The sequence below is a fragment of the Felis catus genome, chromosome C1 (genome assembly GCF_018350175.1).
Source record: "Felis catus isolate Fca126 chromosome C1, F.catus_Fca126_mat1.0, whole genome shotgun sequence".
Lineage (NCBI taxonomy): Eukaryota > Metazoa > Chordata > Mammalia > Carnivora > Felidae > Felis > Felis catus.
The window spans coordinates 69,095,986-69,119,545 of record NC_058375.1 but is presented as its reverse complement, the minus strand read 5'-3'; the positions used below and the strand labels follow the sequence as shown (position 1 = coordinate 69,119,545).

The 23,560-nt window shown below is 38.1% G+C and overlaps 1 long non-coding RNA gene across 2 annotated transcripts in view; it reads right to left on the bottom strand.

The window, feature by feature from the left end:
- LOC123379670 overlaps positions 1 to 23,560 on the bottom strand; it is a 228,952-nt gene that overhangs the window by 66,107 nt on the left and 139,285 nt on the right. The window contains exons 1-2 of one of the 2 annotated variants that reach the window (XR_006584433.1): positions 13,658 to 13,744; positions 10,949 to 11,050 (exon numbers count right to left, since the gene is read on the bottom strand). The exons of the other annotated variant lie outside the window; for it this stretch is intronic. This is a non-coding gene — a long non-coding RNA (uncharacterized LOC123379670). Of the gene's footprint in view, positions 1 to 10,948; positions 11,051 to 13,657; positions 13,745 to 23,560 lie in introns of those variants that run through there. 2 annotated transcript variants of the gene reach the window in all.

Below are 23,560 nucleotides of genomic sequence, written 5' to 3'. Positions count from 1 at the left end.
AAATGTATCCAGAATGACAGCAATCTCTTGTGTTTGGACAAGTGGAGCAAATCTCCATTCTTGATTCTTAAGCTGACTGCCACTGACTCTTTGTGAACCTGGACAAGTCATTCACACTTTAAGAGTTTTGATTCCCCATCTGTAAAATGGGATAATTAAATAGACTTTGACATGTTCAGATGAAAGGGATGATGTAAGTGCAAAATAATCTCCTCATCACTATGAAGACAAGATTATTGTCTCGTGAAAGTAAGTGTACTAGAAAAACTATGGTCAAAAGGAAAAAAAAAAACACTTTAAGGAGATTCTTATAATTACAAGAGGCTAATTTGGCCAACTTATTAAGACAGGTATGTATTTTATTCTGTATATTATCTCCTCTGCAAGATAAAGATACTATCTTTGCAATTCTTTAATGATAGTAGTGTCTCAAAAGAGCAATTCACTATGATTTATAGTTCCCATGAGAATTTTAAAAGCATTACTCAATAATTTCTTTTAAATGTTTAAAATGGCCCCCACAAAGTAGATGTATTAATTTATTTTGTTCCTATATTTTGTTGTTTTGAGATTAACTATAGGTAAAAAGATGCATCTAATTCTTTTAGGTTGTAATACTATTTAGCTTCTGAATTTACCAAATTGAAAAACGGCAGGGATTTTCTACACAAGATTTAAACTCTTGTCTTGCCATTGGTAAATAGTACCAGTGAGACTATAATCTCAAAATCATAGATCCTGAGTGAATGTTAGCCAAGTTTGATATTAGTTTACGGCATTCTTGCAAGTAATTTCCAAGCTTTACTTTTTTCAAACTGCATACCAAAATTGGGTACTGAGTTTAGGATTGCTTAGAACAAATTATGAAAATGCTAATTTAAATTCATAAATACAACAAAATAATCAATGTTCCCTGTATAATTTTTTTCTCAGAAATATATTTAAGTTCTTTTGAGTACTTTTTAAAGCTATCTCTTGATCGATCCTATTTGCCAACCTAAAATAAGATATACTAAGAGAGACAGAGAGAGAGAGAAAATGTCTTCAGGGAAGGCATAAGTTTTTCCTATAGTTCTAAACCCCCAAAGCCGCTGATTCATTTGTCCCATCTCTAAGAACTGTGAACACCTTTAAGTAAAATATTTATGTATAAACACAATATTCTCACTGTCATCAATTTATTTTCTGTAGATTAACCACAATAAAGTTTATATGTAATTGACAGTGACATAATTTTCAACCAGGTCCAAACTTAGAGCCACAAAGTGGTAGTAACTCAGTAAAAAACAGAGATGAAAATAAGCATCCCTAGGGTTGGTTTTCAGGGGTTGTAGCTCCTTGGCATCCTGCCCCAGTGAATGGAAATGTCCAATTAACGCATTCTTGGATTTTTAAAAGTAAGTGATTAGCTAGATAACTGCTCTAAGTCTTTTACCCAAGGAGATAAATCATCAATAGGTTCCTTATACAATGCCAGAGAAGGATTTTATTCTCAAATGTGTATGGACACAATTGTAAAATATTGTTGATCAATCCAAAAAGGAGCAATAAATTAAGCAAAATTTAAAGTGAAATAGCTATTTTTATACCTCTCCTGGATATGTTCTGAATATCTGGCTATAATTATGCATCCTACAGGTACATGTATGTGACATGCTGGGTTTCCCTGACTGTCATGAAAGAACTTGATACATGACCTTCTCCCTGTGGCTAGGGAGGAAGGTGGAGAATATTCAAAACCACAAAGTTCAGGGATATAGCTAACTTTAGAATGAACTGAGTGAACACTGACATATGAGTTCAGTGTTGTGAAAGCAGTCAAAAGTAGGGATTTAAGGCCAAAGAAAATTCCTGCTAAGTTATGAGGCAGCCCAGGATGACTGAATTAAAAAAGATCTAAGGGTTGTATGGAGATACATGAGCAAGGTCTAACTCGCTGAGAAGGAGAATGGCAAGGATGTAGCAAATTGTCTGGGAAGGTTTCCCAGAGGACCAGAATGAAAATCAGAAATACGGCCAGAGCATGGACATATGGGGTGAAAGATGAAGTCTGATCATCACTTTGGTGTTCTGTGTAAGTTTTACAATTCAGTTCTCACAATATCAGAGGGAGGGACAGTAGTATCTTTATGAAGCTTAATATTAGCTACTCATATAGCTAGTAAGAGGCAGAGTCTGCACTAACACCCCAATCTTTCTGATTCACAGTCCATGATCTGTATAAGTACCTTTAATGTATCAATTTCAATTGATTTAATGTTTACAATAATTCTGATAGGTAAGTGTTTTTAATTGCCATGTTGTAGACAAGAACACTGAAATGATGAAATCTGTCCAAGGTCACATAAGTAGTAAATAGCAAAAAAGACAATCATTCTGAATGCTAGGGGAAGGTAACAGAACACACATATTGTTGGGATTAAAGTTCCTACTACGATCCCGTACTTTATTCTCAGTGATGCAAGCACTGGTTAGGGAAGAGACTTCAGACATAATGCAGATAAAGATTGGCAAGTATGTCCACCAGTTACAAACACATTTGAAACTGTATCCTGGGGCATGTGGGTGGCTCAGTAGGTTAAGCCTCTGACTCTTGGTTTCCCCTCGGGTGATGATCTAACAGTTTGTGGGATTGAGCCCCCACGTTAGGCTCTGTGCTGACAGCGTGGAGCCTGCTTGGGATTCTCCCTCTCCCTCTCTCGCTGCCTCTCCCTTGCTCACATGCATGCGGGCATGCATGCTTTCTCTCTCACTCTCAAAATAAATTAATAAACTTCAAAAAAATAAATAAAAATAAAAATTTATCTTAATTGAGGAAAAAAAAAGGGACCACGATTTATCAAACCCTCTTTACTAGAAGTCAAAAGATTAGCAATTCAAGATACACAGAAGGGCTGGCAATTCTTGGCAGGAGCTGCCTGTGAGAGCAATCAATATTCCAGGTAGGAGGTGTGGGGCTATATCCAATAGGGAGGTTTCTATAAGCCACAGAGATGCCATGGCCGAATGGACAGGTAGGAGCAGAAGCCAGAAAACAGAGCCAGATATTGAAAGTTATGAAGACAGCCAACCCATGAGTGAAACCAGAATTACTAATCAGGAACGAGGCCAGAGAATATGTGAAAGTTGGCAAATAAGAGTGCTCTAAGAGCACAAGATATATAAAATGGCAGCTCCCCACTTCCCCGCCCCAACAGCCTATAGATTATGCAATTACCATTGGCTAAACATGGAATTATTATGCTATACCTTACAAGGAATGCATACAATTAGGAAATATATCCTGATTGTCTGTGTCCTAGTTGCTACACATACAGTGAAAAACAAGACAAAGACCCTGACCTCAGAAGGCTTACGCTTTGCTGTAGAAGACAGATAATAGAAAAATAAATATATAAAATATGGTTCAACAGTAGTTAGTGCCAAGAGCAATACTTGAAAATGATGGGATGGGAAGCTTAGAGCTTTAGAGAGAGTGAACATGTCAAGGAGAATGCCTTTGAGGTAGGGACATTTGAGCATAGACAGGAATGAGATTTAAAAAACTAGACCTGAGAATATCAGTGGGAAGAGAGCAAAAGGAGAAAACCCATGAAAATAAACACACTTCATGTGTGAGCAAACACAAGAAGACCACTGCGCTAGCACAGAACGAACAAGATAGGATGAGGTGGAAGAGAGGCAGGGTTCAGATTATGCAAGGCCATGTAGGTAAGGATGTTGGTCTAAATTTGAGCAAGAAAGTGACATCTTCAATCACCATCTTTAAAAGGTCAATCGTGACAACAGAAACTAGTTAGCTCAGTAGCCTAGGTGCAAGAAAGAGGATCGCAGCTTGGACAAGGGTGGTGGTACTTATACAATGGTAGTCTTTGGATGCAGGGTGTCTGTTGAAGGTAAGGGTAAGAGAATTTGCTCAATCAATATTTGGGTACGAAGGAAAGAAAGGAGTCAAAAATAACTTTCTAGGTGTGTTGGCTTAAGCAACTGAGTAAGTAGAGGTGTCATTTATTAAATGGGAAGGCTGGGAAAGGAGCAGGGGTCAGATGTTGGTGGGGAGAGGCAGTGAGTGGTGAACAAGGCACATTTGATCCAGAGCTCAGTATCGGAAGTGTTCAGTTTGAGAGGACCACTAGCCATCCAAGCAGAGATACTGAGTTGCAGTTGTAGACATGTTTTGGAGTTCAAAGAAAAGGTCCACGCAAAAACTGTACACTAAAAGTCATCAATGTACACATGGTATTTAAAGTCATGGAACCAGAGAAGACCCAGAGAACCACTTAAAAAGAAGCCCTCTCACTAGAAAAAACAGAGGCCGGAAAGGGTTGGCTAGATGCCTCATGATGGTCACCTACCTAGGAGGAAGGTGATGAAGGTATCTCCAAGTTCACTATCTCAGCGTATACTTTCCAAAACCCTTTAATATATCAATACTGATTTGATAATCTTCATAGCAGCTTTGTGAAGCAAATATTTTATGACCATTTATATGTGAGAAAATACTTTCCAAATTGCACACAACTAGTAAATTACAAAACATATGCATCCTATGAAAAGTTAAACAAATCAGTATTTAAAAAGAGAGGCTCAGAAGATGAACTACATACATGCATCCAGTTCTAGCTCCAGTGATTGTTGCTATGTGACCTTGGACGAGTTAACAAAACTTTCTCTTCTTCAGTTTCTTTATCTATAAAATAGAGATAATAATAGTACCTCTCTTATGGAGTTGTTGTGATGGTTAAAATTTAAAGACTTTGAAGAGTTCCTGGCACACAGCAAGAGTTATAGGGGTACAGCTAGGATTTTATCTAGGTCAAAGGCAGTAGAGTAGAATGGTTAAGAGTGAGTGCTATTACCAGATTGCCTAGCAATGCACTCTGGGTCTCTGTTCATTGACTGTTGGACATTATGTGAGTTAATCTACCTGGGTGTAAGTTTCCTCATTTATGTACTGGGTATCAGAAACATAAGCACCTCACAGGATCACTGTGACAACCCAAAACATTAATGCACCTCTAGCATTTAGAACAATGCATGGCACATAATAAACGCTCAATAAATTTTAAGTATTGATATCCACTCTAGATCCATTCCAACATCCAATATAGCCCAACTGCATCCTGGGCGTCAGAAAATAACTATTATGAGAAACATAACTCGCACACTTACAAGAGCTCAAATTTAACAAAACTCACCCTTTGAAAACTTTTATGAATCAAATATATAAATATTTAGAGGCTTGGTTGACACTAATCACCATCAGTGCTTTCATTACAAGGCAATAAACACCAAGAATTTTCATGAGAGGTATTGTGAGTAGGACAGATGCTTTTGTTCATAAATCGGGTGGTGACCTCAATCATTAATAAACAAATCATGGCCAGAGCAGCGAAGAATGTAAAGAGTAATTTGGTAAGGAATCCAATAAATTTATTCAACACAAATAATCAAAACAAAGAATTTATTCTTAATCCTGCCATGCTAATGGCTTCTGTTAAAATGAAAATGATTAAATCAAATTTGGCTTTAATTTGTTGAGGCTAGATGCAGTTTCCCCAATGTGATAAATTACTGTGCAAGTCAAATAACGTGAAATTTACTATGAGCCTGCTGTTGCATGAAAGTGGAATGAAACAAGAAACAATCCAAGAGTTATTTAGCATATACCTCACTGAATTCAAGAAGGGAAAAGTATTATTAAAACTTCACATACCTTAGCTACTATTGATCTGTTGTTATAGTAAAAAAGTGACTTTTACATCAAGTCTGGTATATATCAAAATCTCCCATGCAATGGCCTACTGTGTGTGTCTTGGGACAAACCATTATCTGTGATCTGAATATTCTTTCAACTCCAAAGATTTTATGGAATCATAGAATGTGTGAGACATGCCAGAGATAGTTTATCCCAACTTTCTCAATTTATGAACTAGGCAAAGGAAGCTCAGAAAGGTTTAGTGACCTCCTCAAGTCCCACTTGGGACAGAGCCAGAAGTCAGACAGATGTGGTTGCTTAGAGCTCCTAGCCCAAATGGAAAAGAAAGATGGAAAAGAAGTGAAGAGAGTAAACAGAGAAGTGATAGTCTCTCAGCCTTCAATTGATTTAATATTCATAAAACACAATCCTAAAGCTCTTCTTTACCAGGGGAAGGTATTAACTGACTCTTCAGCCATGTAATACCTCTGTCCCAGCTCTTATTTTTTCACTACTTTAAAAGCTGTACTAGGATACAGTCATTTGGATTTGTGAACTTTAAATAAGTTTTGAAGAGATTATTTCAATGAACTTGTCTATTTTTGCCTGACAAGCTTTCAAAGAAATTGGTGGGCAACATCTGTATTTCACCATCATGAAAAATAAACAAATAAATAAAAGAGTGGAGGCATAATTGAAAATTATGGGAAAAGAAAGTTGAAGCACCCGCAAACAGAACAGAAGGAAAGGCCACGGGGGGTAATGAAGGGTCACAGCAGAAAGAAGGAGAAAGATAATCAGAATGACTCAGAAATTTTCACTTGGTATCGAAACAGAATGTGGTAAATTTAATCTGTCATGAGGAAGCTGGCCTACTAGACACTGGCAAAGAGTAATTAAGGAGTCGCTCTCCAAAGAAAACTACTTGTATAAGTGGAAATCAATGGGTGCGTTGCCCCCCCCACCACCACCGTCTGCCACTGAATTTGTGGTTTTGCATTCTACCTTAAGAGGCTGATTAAATCACTGACACTTGGAGCAGAGCAGGGACTTGTAATCTTTACACTGTGCTGCGCTAATTGGGCCAGCAACTGGGCAAGGGACAGCGAGACCTGCACTTCTGTACTGACAGTACTAAGTGGAGGAGAAAGAGATGTATTCAATGTCTTAAGCTACTCCGGGGCTGAGCACCGGTTATGTCAGTTTAAGAGAAAAGACAATATGAGAAGACTTGCCTAATGTCAGGACTTTAATCGTGAGAAGAGAAGATGATTTGCTCATCCTCACCAGGCCGACCCCTGCTGAGAGCACTTTTCCCCCAGCTGCTATGCAAAATAAGAACTAGAATTTGAAAAGCGCTAAGGGAGGGGGAAAAAAAAAAAAGAGTCCAGAATGACGTCCCACGGTCTGGGTTGGGTTAAGCTTTGCTCCAATTCATACACTAGTGATATGGACAGAGGCAATAACAGAACATGGGTCCTCTCGCTCAGTCCAAGGCCCTTTAGATTATTGCACAAGCTCTGCTCCTTGCACTGATCATCTGGGCTCAGGTCATAAATGGTTCTTTCTTGAACTCATCCAGCAACTCCATATAAGTTAAAATCACAGTGAGAATTCTGCAGACACCAGTTTGTAGAAATGAGGTATTCTTATCAGTGAACAGGCTTACCTGTCAACAGCATATGCACAATTTGCTCCATCCAAAATAGTTCAACTCCCCAGATATTCTCCATTCTTCAAGCCTGCCCAAAACTCACAGTCCTTCACATCCATTCTGACAAGTAACATCTTTATATTATTTAATGCTGTGCAATACAGATATTTTCTTTCCCTTTCCTTTCCTTTGTTTTCTTTCTTCTCTCTTTTCTTTCTACCATGTGTACAAGAAACTATAAGTACTGTCTTAGTCACTCGGGCTACTATAACAAATTACCATAGACTGGGTGGCTTACAAACAACAGAAATTTATTTCTCACAGTTCTGCAAATTGATAAATCCAACATCGGGGCACCAGTAGATGTCTGGTGCTTCCTGGTTCATAAACGGCTGTGTTCTTGTTCTGTCCTCACATGGTGGGAGGGGACAGGGAATGCTCTGTAGTATCTTATAAGGGTACCATATCCTGTTTATAAGGGCTCATGGCTTGAAAAACCTTCCAAAGGCCCCACCTCCAAATAACATCACGTGTGGGATTACATTTTAATATATGAATTTGAAGGGGAGGGGCACAAAATTCGATTCACTCTACTGCCTTAAAAGGGTTTGGGTTCAGTCGGTTAAGCGTCTGACTCTTGATTTCCACTCAGGTCATGATGTTACTTGATTTCCACTACAGGTCATGATGAGACTGCGCCCCACATCAGGCTCTGCACCTGACTGAGATTCTCTCTCTCCCTCTCTCTTTGCCCCTACTCCATTCTCTCATTCTCTCTCAAAATAAATAAATACTTTAAAAAATAGGGGGCTTGGGTTCAAAAGGCACCAAGCTAGTTTCCATATGCCAAGAACCAGTATCCAAATTAATTGATAGCATTCTATTCAAATTTCATTTCTATGAACAAATCTTCAGATGGCTCAGTCTAGATTCTACCAATGCTTTTTAAATCATTGTCAAATGAATTTAGCATGTAGAAGAGATTTTTGGCAAGATTTACACTTCATAGAAAGCAAGCCACAACCTCAAATTTTAAATTTCTGGATGACCCATAACAAGTCAGTCCAAAAAATGTAGGATTTGCAATGAATTTATAATATTCTGCCCCCACATTATAACATGATAAAGAGGCAGCACATTATTGAGGCATCCTTGACCCTGTCCCTCAGGATCCATTTTTCTTGTAAACTAGTCCTTACAGTGGCAGAATCAGTGTCACAACTACACAAAATAAAGAAGCGATTTTGTTTGCAAGGGTTAGCTGCAGATAGCTCAGATGCCTCACTTTCTGACAAACTAGAGGCAAGAATAAAATCTCAAGCTGTTGAACTGTGACTCTGAATCAGGGTACAGCTACCATTAAAATCCAGATTGAGACTTTCAGTAGCACTTTTAATGGATACTATATCTGAAGAAGAAAATTCAGGGCACATCCTCTTTACTCCTTTTCTGGAAGGTTTGTACTCAGTTACTAGTGTTAAATAGAATTGAGGAGGAGGTATCTGGAAGGTAGAAAAGATGCTGAATACGCAAAACACGGTAAGCAGGATCTTTCTAAATTGCAAGTGTGAAACACGCCCCGCCTCTCTGCCTGAAGTCCTTTAGGGACCCTGTTACCCTCTAGAGAAATATGAAATTCTGGAGCCTGTTACTTCTCCATCTCTTCTTCCCTCACCAATTTCTTCCCTCTTATCTGGGGCTACCCAGTTCTCAGCCACACTGCACTTTTTTTTTTTTCAACGTTTATTTATTTTTGGGACAGAGAGAGACAGAGCATGAACGGGGGAGGGCCAGAGAGAGAGGGAGACACAGAATCGGAAACAGGCTCCAGGCTCTGAGCCATCAGCCCAGAGCCTGACACGGGGCTCGAACCTAAGGACCGCGAGATCGTGACCTGGCTGAAGTCGGACGCTTAACCGACTGCGCCACCCAGGCGCCCCCACACTGCACTCTTTTAACCCAGTGCCTTGGAACACTGTCACAGATATAACTGCTTGGCTTACTCAACCATATTGAAGCCTCACTTTGGTGTAACTTCCTTATCGGCTAAAATCACATTGCCCATCCCATTTCTGCCAGTGTTCTAGATGTGCCATAGGTTCTGTCAAACAGATGCACAAGAAAATGAAGAAGAAAAACGCGGGACAATAAATTATTCAAACAGACCACATAGTGTCAAATATTTTCTCAGAAATTGACAGGTCAGTTCCTATTTTTAAAGAAGACTTACCAACTAAAGGGAACATTGCTTTGAAAGAAACTAATTCTAAACACAATTCCACAGAAAAATATCAAACCCTTTAAACATGAACGTTAGTGCAACTATGTGTCATCATTCATTCATTCTTTCAAATAGGTATATGTTGGCTCTTTTTTAAATTTTTTTATCTTAAGGAATTGAAATTTAATTCTTTCTTTGGGCTGTGGGGATGGGGAAAGGGGGTTGAAAGTAAAGTTTTGTATTTTTTAAAAAAATTATTTATTATTTTGAAAGAGAGCATGTGCACACAAGAACATGTGGGAGGGGCAGAGAGAGAGAGAGAGAGAGAGAGAGAGAGAGAGAGAGAATCCCAAACAGGCTCTACACCAACAGTGCAGAGCCCAACATAGGGCTCGAACTCACAAACCATGACCTGAGCTGAAATCAAGAGTTGGATGTTCAACCGACTGAACCACCCTGGGGGCAGGAAAGTTTTATGACGTGAGCAATTTTCCACACCCTTTTTGATTTGGAGTTTTGTTGGCTCCTTTGTACGTACTCAAAGAAAGAACTGAAATAAATATATGTATTGGTGACCCAGTGTCTACCAGGGATGATTGGTTATGCTGCAGTATCACAGAATCCCCAAATCTTTGTAACCTAGAACAAGAAAGCTTTATTGAACATTGCACATTCATGCTAAAAATCTACAGTGACTGGAGGCTCTGTATCTTTTCACTCTGATCCAGGCTGACAAAACAGAGAACACTTTGAATATTCATATTCACTGTGTCAGAGGACAAAAAAAAATGTCTTCAGAAAGGCCTCCACTCTAAAAATGATACATTACTCTTTTACTCACAACTTACTGGCCAGGACTAGTCACATGGTACAATGCAATCACAAGGGAGACAGGAGGAAAAAGAACCTACGTTTAACAAATATCAGCAATGTCCATTACGATCTGACCTTCTGGGTCACCAAATGTTTGGTTCATCCTTCTTTCTGCAGAAAAATATGCTCATCTTTTCTATAGGTGAGAAAACTCCCAAATTCCATACAGTCATGGCATCAAGCTCTGGGCTATCCATGGAGGTTTCCACATGGAGTTTATATGCAAGAATGCGTACATCGCACACAGGCTGCCTTTCTCTTCATCTGGGAAACTATACATGAAAAAGGGCAAGATATCTGTATCTTCCACAACCAATAAGAAATGTTGGAACAGGAGCAAGAGAACTGCAGTAAACACTCCTATTCAGAAAGGGGGAGAGTGAGAGACACGCACTAGACATTGATCCACAGCACCTAGCCTAGAGTAGGATGCTTCTTGATCAGGCCCAAATTCTTTTCCCTGGAGAAAGTTCTCTAGTTCAGGGTTCTCCATGGTCCTTACCTCTGATTTTTGTCCCTTATACTCTCTGGTCATTTTCAAGGAGACACTGATGAACAGGCCACCCTGGCAGGCCACACAGCTTCTCAGTCCTCTTCCTATGGACTGAAAGTGAGAGGCCATAGGATCATCTTAAGTATCAAGCAGTCATTAAATCTTGTCAATCCAGAAGCTAGTGTCTTACTCATTGGTGTCTTTTTCTCTTGTGCTCAATAGCTATACATGCCAACAGCTACACCAAGAATTTCCTTCAAAACATGCCTCACTCCCTTGACTTAACTGCACATACCTGCAAGTCATATGGCTTCAGTGATAGAGCCATACCCTATTCTCCTTTCTGTAAATGATTTTTCTTTGAACTGAAAAGATTTGGTGGTCACTCCTTAATCCATGTAGAAGCTTTAACCATAGATATGATAGCCATGGTTTTATCTTTGTTTCTAGGATGAGTTTTAATAGGTCTTTGTGGTGTAAGCTGCTTCTCAATTTTTTGGCTTTTACTGTTTGGAGTTTAAAAAGAATTGCCTCTTGTAATTTCTGGACTCTATACTCTTTCAGTCCTACTTGCAAACTGTCCAGTTATTTTCTAAGCTTGTCTCTTTCTCCTAGTGTCTTGTCAAATGCTCCCAAAAGCAGTCAATGTATCCTACTAACATTCTATAGCCAATTCTTTCCCTTTGTACAGTGTGCTGAGGAAGCAAATTAATGACATAGTCCCTATTAAAATGGAAATATACTATGTGATGTAATATATAATATGTAATATATAGCTATATACTATAGAACATATCATGGTAAGGAGATACAGTAGCACACATACTAATCCAGCCTGGGAAAGGTCCTCTGGAAGGGTTACTCTTAAGCCTGGTACTGAAGGAAAAATAGAAATCTGCCAGGTTAGGAGCACCTGGGTGGCTCAGTTGGTTGAGCGTCCAACTCTTGGTTTCAGGTCAGGCCATGATCTCATAGTCATGTCATGCAAACTGATTAGGTCTATTGTCTTCCTTCCTTCATATTCCAAGTAACATATCAGACTTCCATCACCACAAAACATGGATTGCCTTTCTTCTAGCCTCTAATATCAGTTTCCCTGACACCTGAAAACTGTCCCCCACATCAAATTAATCCCACATATTTTAATTTTTTATTTCTTTCAGTATCTCTCCACTCTTCATACTAACTTCTGGAGCATTCAAGGTGTGCTAGTTTAAACGGAGTGAAAAAACGATCCCCAGAATCTCAATAAATGATGACATGAAGATTTTTATTTTCTTTATAGGGGGAAAATCTAGCTCTTCCTGTCTACATTTTGTCATCGTCCTAGTGTAGAAGATTCATATGATTTTTCCCTTAGGTCATTTAAACAGCCTCACTCTCAAGTCTTGAACTCATAACTCCACAGCCAGCCTTGAGAATGATGTATGTGTGATACAAATCTGATTATGTTCCCTCAATTTACAACTTCCAATTCTACCCAATCATATTGAAAATAAAATCCTCCCCCCTCCTTTTTTAGTAACTTCTTTCATGATGTAATCATTGTCTACCTTTCTAGCTCATCTCTGGTCATTCATCAACATACACTTATGTCTCAGGCACACAAAAACACTTGATCATTCTTGTCTCCATCTGGACAGCTTTCCCCTTATTTCCTCCCTTTTGTTAATACCTACACATTTTTTTTTTTTTAACACTCAGATCAAACACAGAAAAACCATTCCAAAACTCCCTCTGCAATTTGGGTTACTTAAATTTCCTCTTTCATTAGTATCCTGTGAGTAACTTTTTCATAAACTACATATTGCATCATGTTTTATGGTTTATTTTTATTCCCTAAAGTGGACTGTTAGCCCTCTGAAGTCAGTAACTGTCTTTCTAATTTGTCTCAATTCCTAGAATAGTGACAAACACATGATAGATGTCCACTATTCATTAAGGAATACCTACTCTGTCACTAGGTACTGTACTAAACTCAGAAAAGAGATTAATTTGAATAATTTTTTTCTTTCTTTAGCTTATGACCCCCTCTCACTGAATACAGTTGATGTCATTTCCTGACTGTGCCATGAAACTCTTCTGATCCCCAGAGCCATAGATGAAAACACTGTATTATGAAAAAGGGTCTGATTTAAATAAGTGGGATGGTTGTCTCATAATTTTATGCTGTCAAAATCTTAATCCTGATCTCTAAGCATACCAAAGGTAACCTGGTTCCATTACACAGCATTCTGTAATATGTTTTACTAAATTAAGTGGAAGTCATAGCACAGAATTTCAACTCTCTTATTTCTTCCTCTCTGGCACCATTTGCTTTTATTAATGAAAATATTAATTTATGAAACTTAAAGGTATTTATTTGTTTATTTAAGAGGTTGCAAAACCTTATTCATAATTACTATGCAGATTTAGTTTTCCAACACCTGGAATAAAGATTACAAGGTTTTAAGCCTAGTTATCCTTGCTTTAGTATATGGATATTTTTATTTCCTGTGGATTACTCCAATACCTATTATTTTTCAGGTTTCCTAAAAATTGACTTAATGCAATATTTTATGCTAATATTTATGCCAATTCCTCAAAAATTGACTTAATGCAATATTTTATGCCACTTTTAGGGTTATGCCTTTCTGCTCATAATTTTTTTAAATTATTTACTCCTTTTCGTAATAACTGCTCATAGCCTGGAAGGGGTTTACTTTGCCATATGCTCACCAAATCACTTCAACTTCCAAGTTTCCTCTTGGCAAAATTTGCTGTTGCTGTTATTGTTGTTTTTAATTTGGATATGTTAAACACTCTGAAAAGAAAGGAGAATTCCAAATATATATATATATTTTTATATTAATTTTTTTAACATTTATTTATTTTTGAGAGACAGAGACAGAGCACAAGTTGGGGAGGGGCAGAGAGGGAGGAAAACACAGAATCTGAAGCAGGCCCCAGGCTCTGAGCTGTTAGCACAGAACCCAATGCAGGGGCTTGAACCTATGAACCATAGATCATGACCTGAGCAGAAGTCAGACTCTTAAATGATTAAGCCCCCCCCCAGGAGCCCTTCAAATATATATATATATATTATATATATTATATATATTATATATAATATATATAATATATAATATATATAATATATGTTATTTATATATTATTTATATATATTATATACATATAATATATATATACACACAAATATATTTATATATATACATATAAATTTTGTATGTCTGGTAATGATGAAAATGGTACAAAGAAACACACAGAGTCAACACGTCCCTAACCCAGAGCTTAGATGGGGTCAGACCTTATTTTTGAGGTCTTTTTGACTGAACATAAGATACACGGGAGGCTGTATGCCATGATGGAAAGAGAACAAAATTTCGAGTCAGGCGCACCTGAGAATAAATTGAGATTCTGGCACATCCAACTCAGTGCCCTAACCCCTTACAAACCACTAACCCCTCAGCCTGAGTTCTTTGTCTGTAGAATAGTAGTAATAATCCTTGAACTTGAAGGACTGCTGTAAGGATTAGAGATGAAGTAGATGACACCCACCAGATACTTGAAGGGATATTATTTCTTTTATCATCTTGTAAGACATAAAGAGGATTATCCTCTTGAAACGTTTATAATTTTACTCTCTCCATTACTTGGGGGCCTTCTTTCCTTTCTCTCTTGTTCATTGATTAGTATTTCTTTAAAAAACAGACACAGAAATTATGATTATGTTATTTTGCATTCCAACCACGGTTATGAATAACGTTATAAGAAAAACTCCAATGTGATCAGTGAGGATTAATTTTTAAATAACAAATAAAGGGGAATGTTGTAATATGCCAAGCAATTAGGGAATTGGAGTCGCACAGTTAGAGTCCCCACCGTTAGCAACCTGGAGTGGAAATGGTAGAGCCCTCCTGCCATTCATAATACCTTCAACTTAAGTCTTGGATAATCAGAACATTTTGGAGAATGGGAGTCATGAAGTAACAGACGGTAGTAACCTGACAACCTAGCCTCGTAGAGATGCTAAACAGTGATGGCAGCTGATCAGTGCACACCTTGACTCACAATACAAACATGATACAAGTAAAACCGCCAAACTTGCGCACGCTGCTCTTAATTTATGCCACAGAACAGAGGTTTTGAATGAACAATCAAAAATCCAATAGAGTGAGCTCTTGATTCACTGCAAATGCAGAGCAGGAACAATGTGGATAGTATTTTAAAGAAATAAACAACGATAAAACTTGCTATAGGATGTTGAAAAGCAGACACACTCTAAAATAGCATTATATATTTTCAGATTCTTACATACCCACCTCTCAGACTTGAAATTTTAGGCAGTCATAACATTAGCTGCTAAGATTCGGTATGTATGTGAGGAAAACAGGCGAAGATTATCATTGACAATTTGATTTCCATTTATATCCTTTGACTTTTCGGGTTTTAGTCTACCAATTCATGGGTTCATGAATTTTTAATTTAGATTTCTTTTCTGAAAGGAAGTTGCCTTTGCTAGCGGCCACCAATTACCAATACCTGGGGCCCTTTAGGACCCTGAAAGCCTTAAAAACACTAGCCAAAAGGCAAGGATATGGTCCTGATTGACACTGGGTTCACAGCTTCAGTGGGGTGGTGGTGAAGAGGGTCGGGGGCAGAACTGAGAAAAATGTGAACACAATAAAATGTCCATTTTTGTTCTGCTTTCATCACATTTTGTTCTTATTTTCTGAAGAGAAAATGTCAGATACTTAACAAAACAATATTATCAGGAGGACCTCAGTTCGCTTTCATAACACTCAAAAATAAGCTTTTAGAGGTGTGGACTTCTCCAAAGGTGGATTATAAGTAATCCAAACAGTGGCCAAAGTGGCAGAATTAAGGTGCTTGGTCAGCTTTCTGTATGAATTTCCTAACCTTTAAAACTCCAGAAGTTTAAAATTATAGCATTCCAGTAATAGAAATTTTATCATGACATTCCTACATTTAAGAGAATCCTGTAAGTGTCATTCCTTTTCAAGACGCCAGTCACAATAACTTTTGAATTTCTGCATAACTTTTCATTTTCCTGTACTGAAGAAACCCAAAAAGCTCCATGTAAAAATCCACAGATCCTGATGTGCCCTTTTGTTTAAGTAAAAAATCCGTCAAAAACCTCCACCTTTCTTTTTATAAAGTTTGCTTGTAGTTTCACACTTTTGTTTGAGTGATGCAGTGCCCCTGGAAAGGTCAGTTTTTTATTTGCCTCAGTCTAGAGGACTAAACCTGTGAATGAGAACTAACATACTCGGTCGATGCCACCTCTGCATCATTCAGCTGGCATTTGTCTCATATTGACCATCTATGAAGTTTATACTGCTCGCTGGGAAGAGAAACATGCATAATGACATACAACATAATCTTTGCTTTTTGTAAGAATTAGAGAGAAACAGACGAAACCAAAATGCAAGCAGCACGTTAAAAATGCCCTATGTATAGCATGAATAATACTTTGGAGAGGGAAAAGATCATTTCTGCCTAGAGCAAACTGCTTAATATACTCTTAGAATTCTGTGCTCTCTCACATAATCTGGGTGCTTTAATAAACTTGCTGCCTCTTTGCATGGAAAAAATCCAACACCCCAATCATTTTTTTAACCTGGTAGACTTTTTTTGGGGTGGGGGGAGAGAAAGCACATGCAAGCGGAGGAGAGGCACAGAGAGAGGGAGAGAGAGCGTCCTAAGCTATGACTATGAGATCATGGCCTGACCTGAAACCAAGAGTTGGACGCTCAACCAACTGAGCCACCCAGGTGCTCCTAACCTGGCAGATTTCTACTTTTCCTTCAGAGTAACCCTTCCAGAGGACGTTTCCCAGGCTGGATTAGTATGTGTGCTACTGTATCTCATTACGATGATATGTTCTATAGTATATAGCTATATATTACATATTATATATTACATCACATAGTATATTTCCATTTTAATAGGGACTATGTCATTAATTTGCTTCCTCAGCACACTGTACAAATACTGGAACATATTAAGCATTTTTTAAAAAGTTTGTAGAATGAATAAAAAACCTATTTTTATTGGATCTTCAAGAACAGGTAGGATTTCTCAACTACAGATGACACAGAGGGGACTCTAAGGAAGAGCAATATGTATAAAAACACAAGACATATTAGAGAAATGAAAAAGGGAGATAAAATTTCTAAAATAGGGGATAGGTAACAGGAGATACAACTTAAACTTAGCTGAAGAAAGATGCCCAAAGACTTTAAATTCAAGAGCGAGATATTTGGCCTCTAGATTCCTCACTACTTTTTCTCCCAGGGACACCCAGTCTCCTCCACACTTCACTGAATGATAGTTTAAGATAAATCACAGGACCTGATGAAACACCCACAGAGCTTATCAGGGGTGGAAAAGAACAAGGTAAGACATTTCAGAATGTCCATATTTAGGGAATAAGAAGAGGAGGACAAATCAACGAACACAGAAAGGAGGAGTGGTCAGATTTAACTGAAGTATGAAATTACAAAGAAGCACAAACTAAAGAGTTCTAAGAAGGAAAAGTGGCAAATGTATGAAACTGGCAAATGTGATGAAGAGAATTTCAACCTGAGGAAAGGTTACTGAATGTGGTAACAGAGATTTATTACCGACTGACAAATGAGACAATTCAGTAGACTAGTCAAAGCGTGAGACAGATGAGAAGGGCTTCGGGAAGGGGCAGGGAGAGGAAATCAGACAGAGATGTAACCCACTGGGAAATTATCTGAATACGCTAGCAGAGGGGATTTGATGGTATATGGTATATATTATGGAGGTAATTTTATGCTGTTTCAGGTCCCATGTATATGCTGATAAGCATGTATTTTATGTGTTGTCAGGAGTTTAAAATTTTGGAGATGGAAAATTTGCACTCCATTGACAATCTCTTTGTTCTTTATCTTTCCTAAGGAAAAATAAGAAAAGCCCTCATACTTTCACTCATTCTACAAACATATCATTAGCCAGGAAAGAAGAAATAAAAAAGGAAAGAAAGGAGGGAGGGTAGGGGAGAGAGAGAGAGAGAGAGAGAGAGAGAGAGAGAGAGAGAGAGATTGGTTTATTTTCGTTTATTCTATTTCTTCAAAGAGCAAGGAGCCCAAAATCATTTACAGTTAACCTTTCAATGTCCCTACTATCTGGAAGAAGGAATGTCATTTTGGCATGCAGCTGATTCTGGATGCTTTCCAGACAGATTCTCAATACAAACCCACTGGCTGCACATATAATCAGTTTACTACTTGATTTGGTATGAAAAATAAAAAACCCACAAAGTAAAACTACTACCTTGGTGGCCCCCTGATTGACTTGAGCAGGAAGTTTTGAACTGTAAAATAATGCTTCCATTTTAACACTTGGACACTCACCTATGTGAACTAGTTTATTTCCTCCCCAAGCAACCACGTTCATATTCACATTTTCTAGATAATTACTTATGATACCCAATTCACTTTGTGTTTGGGGACATTGCTGAGAATCATATGATTTTAGAGTTAGAACGGACTAGATAGGGGTGCCTGGGTGGCTCAGTCAGTTGAGCGTCTGACTTCCATGATCTACTGGGTTTATGAGTTCCAATGCCACACTGGGCTCTCAGCGCAGAGCCCTCTGGGATCCTCAGTCCCCCGTCTCTGTTTGCCCCACCCTCACTCATGCTTTCTCTCGCTCTCGAAAATAAACATTAAAAAAAAAAAAAGGACCAGATAGAACATATGTCCCAACTCCTTATTAACAGATGTAAACCCAAAGCTCCAAAAAAACAAACTCAAGGTAACACAGCTAGTGAGTCTTTAAGAAGGGACTAGTGTTCACATTCTGACTTGAGTTCCAGGGCTCTTCCCTGATCATGTTTTTCGTTGTGTGTTGCCAACCCTTCTTAGCACTCGTTATATTTCTACCCTCCATTTTGCCATTAATTACCTTTTTTCAACCATAAGCACATTTTTCATAGGTCTCAGTTTTCTCTGTGCAAAATGAGTGAGCTGAATTAGCTATCTTTTTTTTTTTTAATGTTTATTATTTTTGAGAGAAAGAGACAGAGTGTGAGCAGGGGAGGGGCAGAGAGAGAGAGAAACACAGAATCCAAAGCAGGCTCCAGGCTCTGAGCTGTCAGCACAGAGCCCGATGTGGGGCTCAAACCCATGAACTGTGAGATCATGACCTGAGCTGAACCTGGAGGCTTAACTGGCTGAGCCACCCAGGAGCCCCAAATTAGATATCTTTAATCTAGCTAAGACATGGTATGATTCAATGACCATCGTGAAACCAATTGACTGGTTCCTAGGTATTTCTGTTTCATGTAACAGAAGCCCAATCAAGCAAGTGTAATTAAAAAGGTAGATTTATTATAGGGACACAAGGCTATCTCATAGATCCCAAAGTAAACAAGTATGGGGGCTTCACTAGGAACTAGGACTATAAACTGATACTATCACAAGTTTATAATTGATTTCTTCTCTGTCTCTGAGGGACCCTGCATTCTTCCCTGTTAGTCCCTGAATATCAGCCTAATTTTTCTTTCCTTTCACATCAGTTCTCAACTGCTTCACCAGGCACAGAACACAGTTGTCCTTAAGGGCAGCATTCCCACTCAGTTCAAATACCATCAGAACCTAACTAGCATCTCTGAACACCAAATGTCTTCTCCATCAAATCTGGTTGATCCAGCCTGGGTCAGATGCCTACCCACTTCAATAAGCTGGGGCCAGTAAGGCAAGGCCAGGGTTCACTTCATCTTCAGAGAAGGGCAATTTGGTTTAAACACCGTTGCCCAGAGAATGCTATATATTCAGAACTACTAGAATCCGTTTGTTGCTACTTGATTGGTGTGAGGATGACAGTGATTCTGTGGCTAAATCAAGGATGATGTAAGCAGAAAGCCCAGTATGAATGTCTTATTCTGTCAGGATTTGACCACAATCTACATCAATAATATAGATAAATATTTACCCTACTTAGCTATTTCAGATTGTCTATATCTAAAGGATTCCATATTCAGGTTTTGGAAAAAAGCCCACATGAAGAAGAAAAGTAAATTCAAGTTATCAGTTTAGAATGAAAATGAAATGTAGAGCCAGGAAGTAAGGAAGCAAAAAAAAAAAAAAAAATCCTCTCTAGAGAGAATAGTGAACCCATAGCAACAAGGAAAGGAATGCCACAAAAGAGAATGGTCTCCAGATACTGGAAGAAGTGTAGCTATTCCTTTGGGAGGGCCTTGGTTTAAAGGGATTAAGGTAAATATTTAGGATTAAAAAAAAAAAAAGAATCAACTAGGACAAGACAGCAAGGAATTCAGTGTGATTTCTCTCTGAACAGGAGCTGGTTTGTTATTATAATGAAACAAGCCCCCTGCTGGCACCTTTTCCATGACTTGTTTCCAATCCTATTGAGATTTCTACCCTTCAAAAGAAAGGATGTGGATTATTAGACTCTTGGCAGGGGGTACAGAAAAATCTGTGTTGCTCTAGGTCCAACCCAGCGGTGGCGGATTAAGGTGTGATCGAATGGATTGGTAATCAGTCCCAAACTCAGAAGAGAACCTCCAGATTCTGTCAGGATCCTCGACGAGGCAATTTCCCAGTAGAATTCCCCTTTGTTGCTTCCATTTCTTCTTTATATTTTTTAACCACCTCCTTGAATTCCACTGGTGAATTCTGTTCATCTGCCACCAGGCTATGTTTTTTCAGTTATCATATTTTCAAAAGGTGTTGAAGAGGGGAGCTGGGTATGCTTAACTACTTTTGAAGAAAACACAGTGCTGGGGCATCTTTATTTTTATCATGGTGTATCTTGAATTGTTTGACTCCATCTGGTTAAGTCAGTTTGAATCAGGCCATGCCAGAGAACTTTTCTTATCACAGTTTAGTCTGCTAGTTCTTAAGAAAGGAGGATAGCTTTTTTCACCTTCTGTTGTTTTACCCTACAGACTTCCCAAGTCCTATTTTATGAGCAAAATCTCAAGTTCTTATATCTTTAATAGGAAAAAAAAAGTTGAAACATATTTATTTATGTTTATTTTTTTTAATGTTTATTTACTTTTTGAGAGAGAGAGAGACAGAGACAGAGCGCGAGTGGGGAGGGACAGAGAGAGAGGGAGACACAATCCGCAGCAGACTCCAGGCTCCGAGCTGTCAGCACAGAGCCCGTCCCCGGGCTTAAACCCACGCACTGTGAGATCATGACCTGAGCCGAAGTTGGACACTCGGCCCACTGAGCCACCCAGGTGTTCCTAGAAATATATTTAAATATTATCTATGTTCATGTGTTTTACCCAGATTTTTAGATATATTATCTATATTCATGTATATATGTATCACTTTAAAATACATATATTATACATCTATATACACATCTATACATCTTTACAGCTATTTTGGAGGTATATGTATCGAATATAATGCAGGCTGTTTATTACTAACATCTATGCTATATCAGAGTTTATATCAGCTTATGCTGTATCAGAGACAAAGGCAAATGACCTGAATAGTTACCAAATTCATGGGCCATATTTAATTTAACACTCATATCTGTGGAAATTGAGCATAAGCAGATAAAACTTCTAAAGTAAGACTTTGAGGACTTCCGTCCTTAGAAGGCTTTATCTGCCTTTTTATACCATTATTGACTCTTTGTAAATAGAAAGCAGTTTATTTTTGCATGGGCATTGTGAATGGTACTAAAAAAAGCAAAAGACCCTTCTTTAACATGTGACTCTTAAGAATACAAGTAGAAACAGTACTCTGGTTTGTCACTTTGATGATCATCCCTCCTTCCTGTGGATTGACATTAGCCATTGCCAGTGTTCATACATCATGGCTATTATGTAGATACAGACCCATTTTCTGTTTAGCATGTTTTATCCATGCAAGAACTTGGGAGCTCTTACCAAAATATAAATACTTCCAAAACTCTCAGGATTATTGTCTCTAATTTTAGATAAGCAAGGTAAAGAACCTATGTTCCAATGAAAAATAGCGTGCTGCCCTTTCCATCTTTTTGAACTCCCACTACCAGAGCCCAACTAAAGTCTCTGAATCCCAACTCCAAATGTCTTCTCAGTCAAATCTGATTGATCTAACCTGGTCAGATTTTCACCCAGCTCAATAATCTAGGACAAGGAGGGCAAGGCCAGAATCCTTCCCTCATCAGAGAAGGGCCATCTAGTATAAGAAGGTCTAGTTAGAGATTAGATCTCTAGCGATCCCTCTAATTTGAGATTGGTTTATGTCAGTCTACACTGTGAAACATTTTCTCCTCTAACATTAAAAAGAAGAACAAGACATTTCAGAGAAGTGGTTTCCAAACCTGCATCCCACATTCCTATTTTGGAAGTTGGGGGGTTCTCAGTTTTAATAAAGAATGTACAGAGAAGTAAAATAAAAATCAAATCAATGTCAAAACAGCAGAATGAATAAAAGTTTTAAAAGACACACCTAAAAATAATTCAACTAATATAAGACTCCAAAAAAAGGAGCAACTGAAAGTCATCACCATGTCAAGATGCTCTGAAGATGAAGCATTTTCCCCCCAAACTGTAGGAGTTTCATGTACATGTATAGAATAAGAGATTTACAGAGTTATCAAGGATTGTGTGGAAGCCATATCTCTTATGGGTACACTGAACTGGGGTCTTCCTGTTCCAGTAATGTGAAGCTTTTGCTTAAAGATGTCAAACTTTGCTGCTCCTTAAAAACTCAATACTTTATTAGTAAATAGCCCAATTTCCTTTAGAATAATAGTGTATGGAATTGCAAGGCATTTAGTAAAAGAACTAAATACATGACTTACTACTTTTATTTTTCCATGCAATTGGAAAGATAACAGTGGCCCATCTGGCACTCAAGGATGGTGTGGAGGAAAACAGAGCTCCAGGGACATAGTCTATAACCAATTTCATATCTAACAATGAGAACTAAGTCAGGTCTTAACTAGATTCCTTGAGACAGAGATCTTCTGGGGCCTCATTCTCCATCCATTGACAAGAAAAAAGGAAAAGTTAAGAGGGTGGAATTATGAATTTTTGCTGTCTTTCAAAGTCTTTCCTTCCTCTTCATATTTCTTCCCTTCTCTTAGCAAAACACAATGCATATAAAAGGAAAAACAAGTTGTGATTGCTTATTAATTGATTGTATATAGCTATCTGTCATGTGAAAGTTTGTAGGAATGGCTTTTATATTTAAGTGGAACATGATGTCAAATTTATGTCACTTTGTTTTTGCTTTGTTTGATTTTTACATGCTAAATGCCATGTATGTTGAGGAAGTACCTTTGCTTCAGCCTGCAGTTAGGCTACTTTTGAATTAATTTAGGTTTTCGTTACTGACCAGAGACTTGCGCTTCTTACCCACCCCATAATATTAGTCCTCAGTAAAGCCTTCTAAAATTCAATCAATCATCAAAAGTGATATTACTTTCCCAAATTGAGCAGTCAGTAAAGACTTCTGAAATTCTACCAATACCTAAAATGATGGGAATGTTCCAGACCAGTGCCATTATCTTGTAATAATTTGATTTTGGTCTCAATCCTTGGCCAAGAATGGGAAAAGATACATATTTACAAATCCACTTGGGGGAAAAATGTTACTA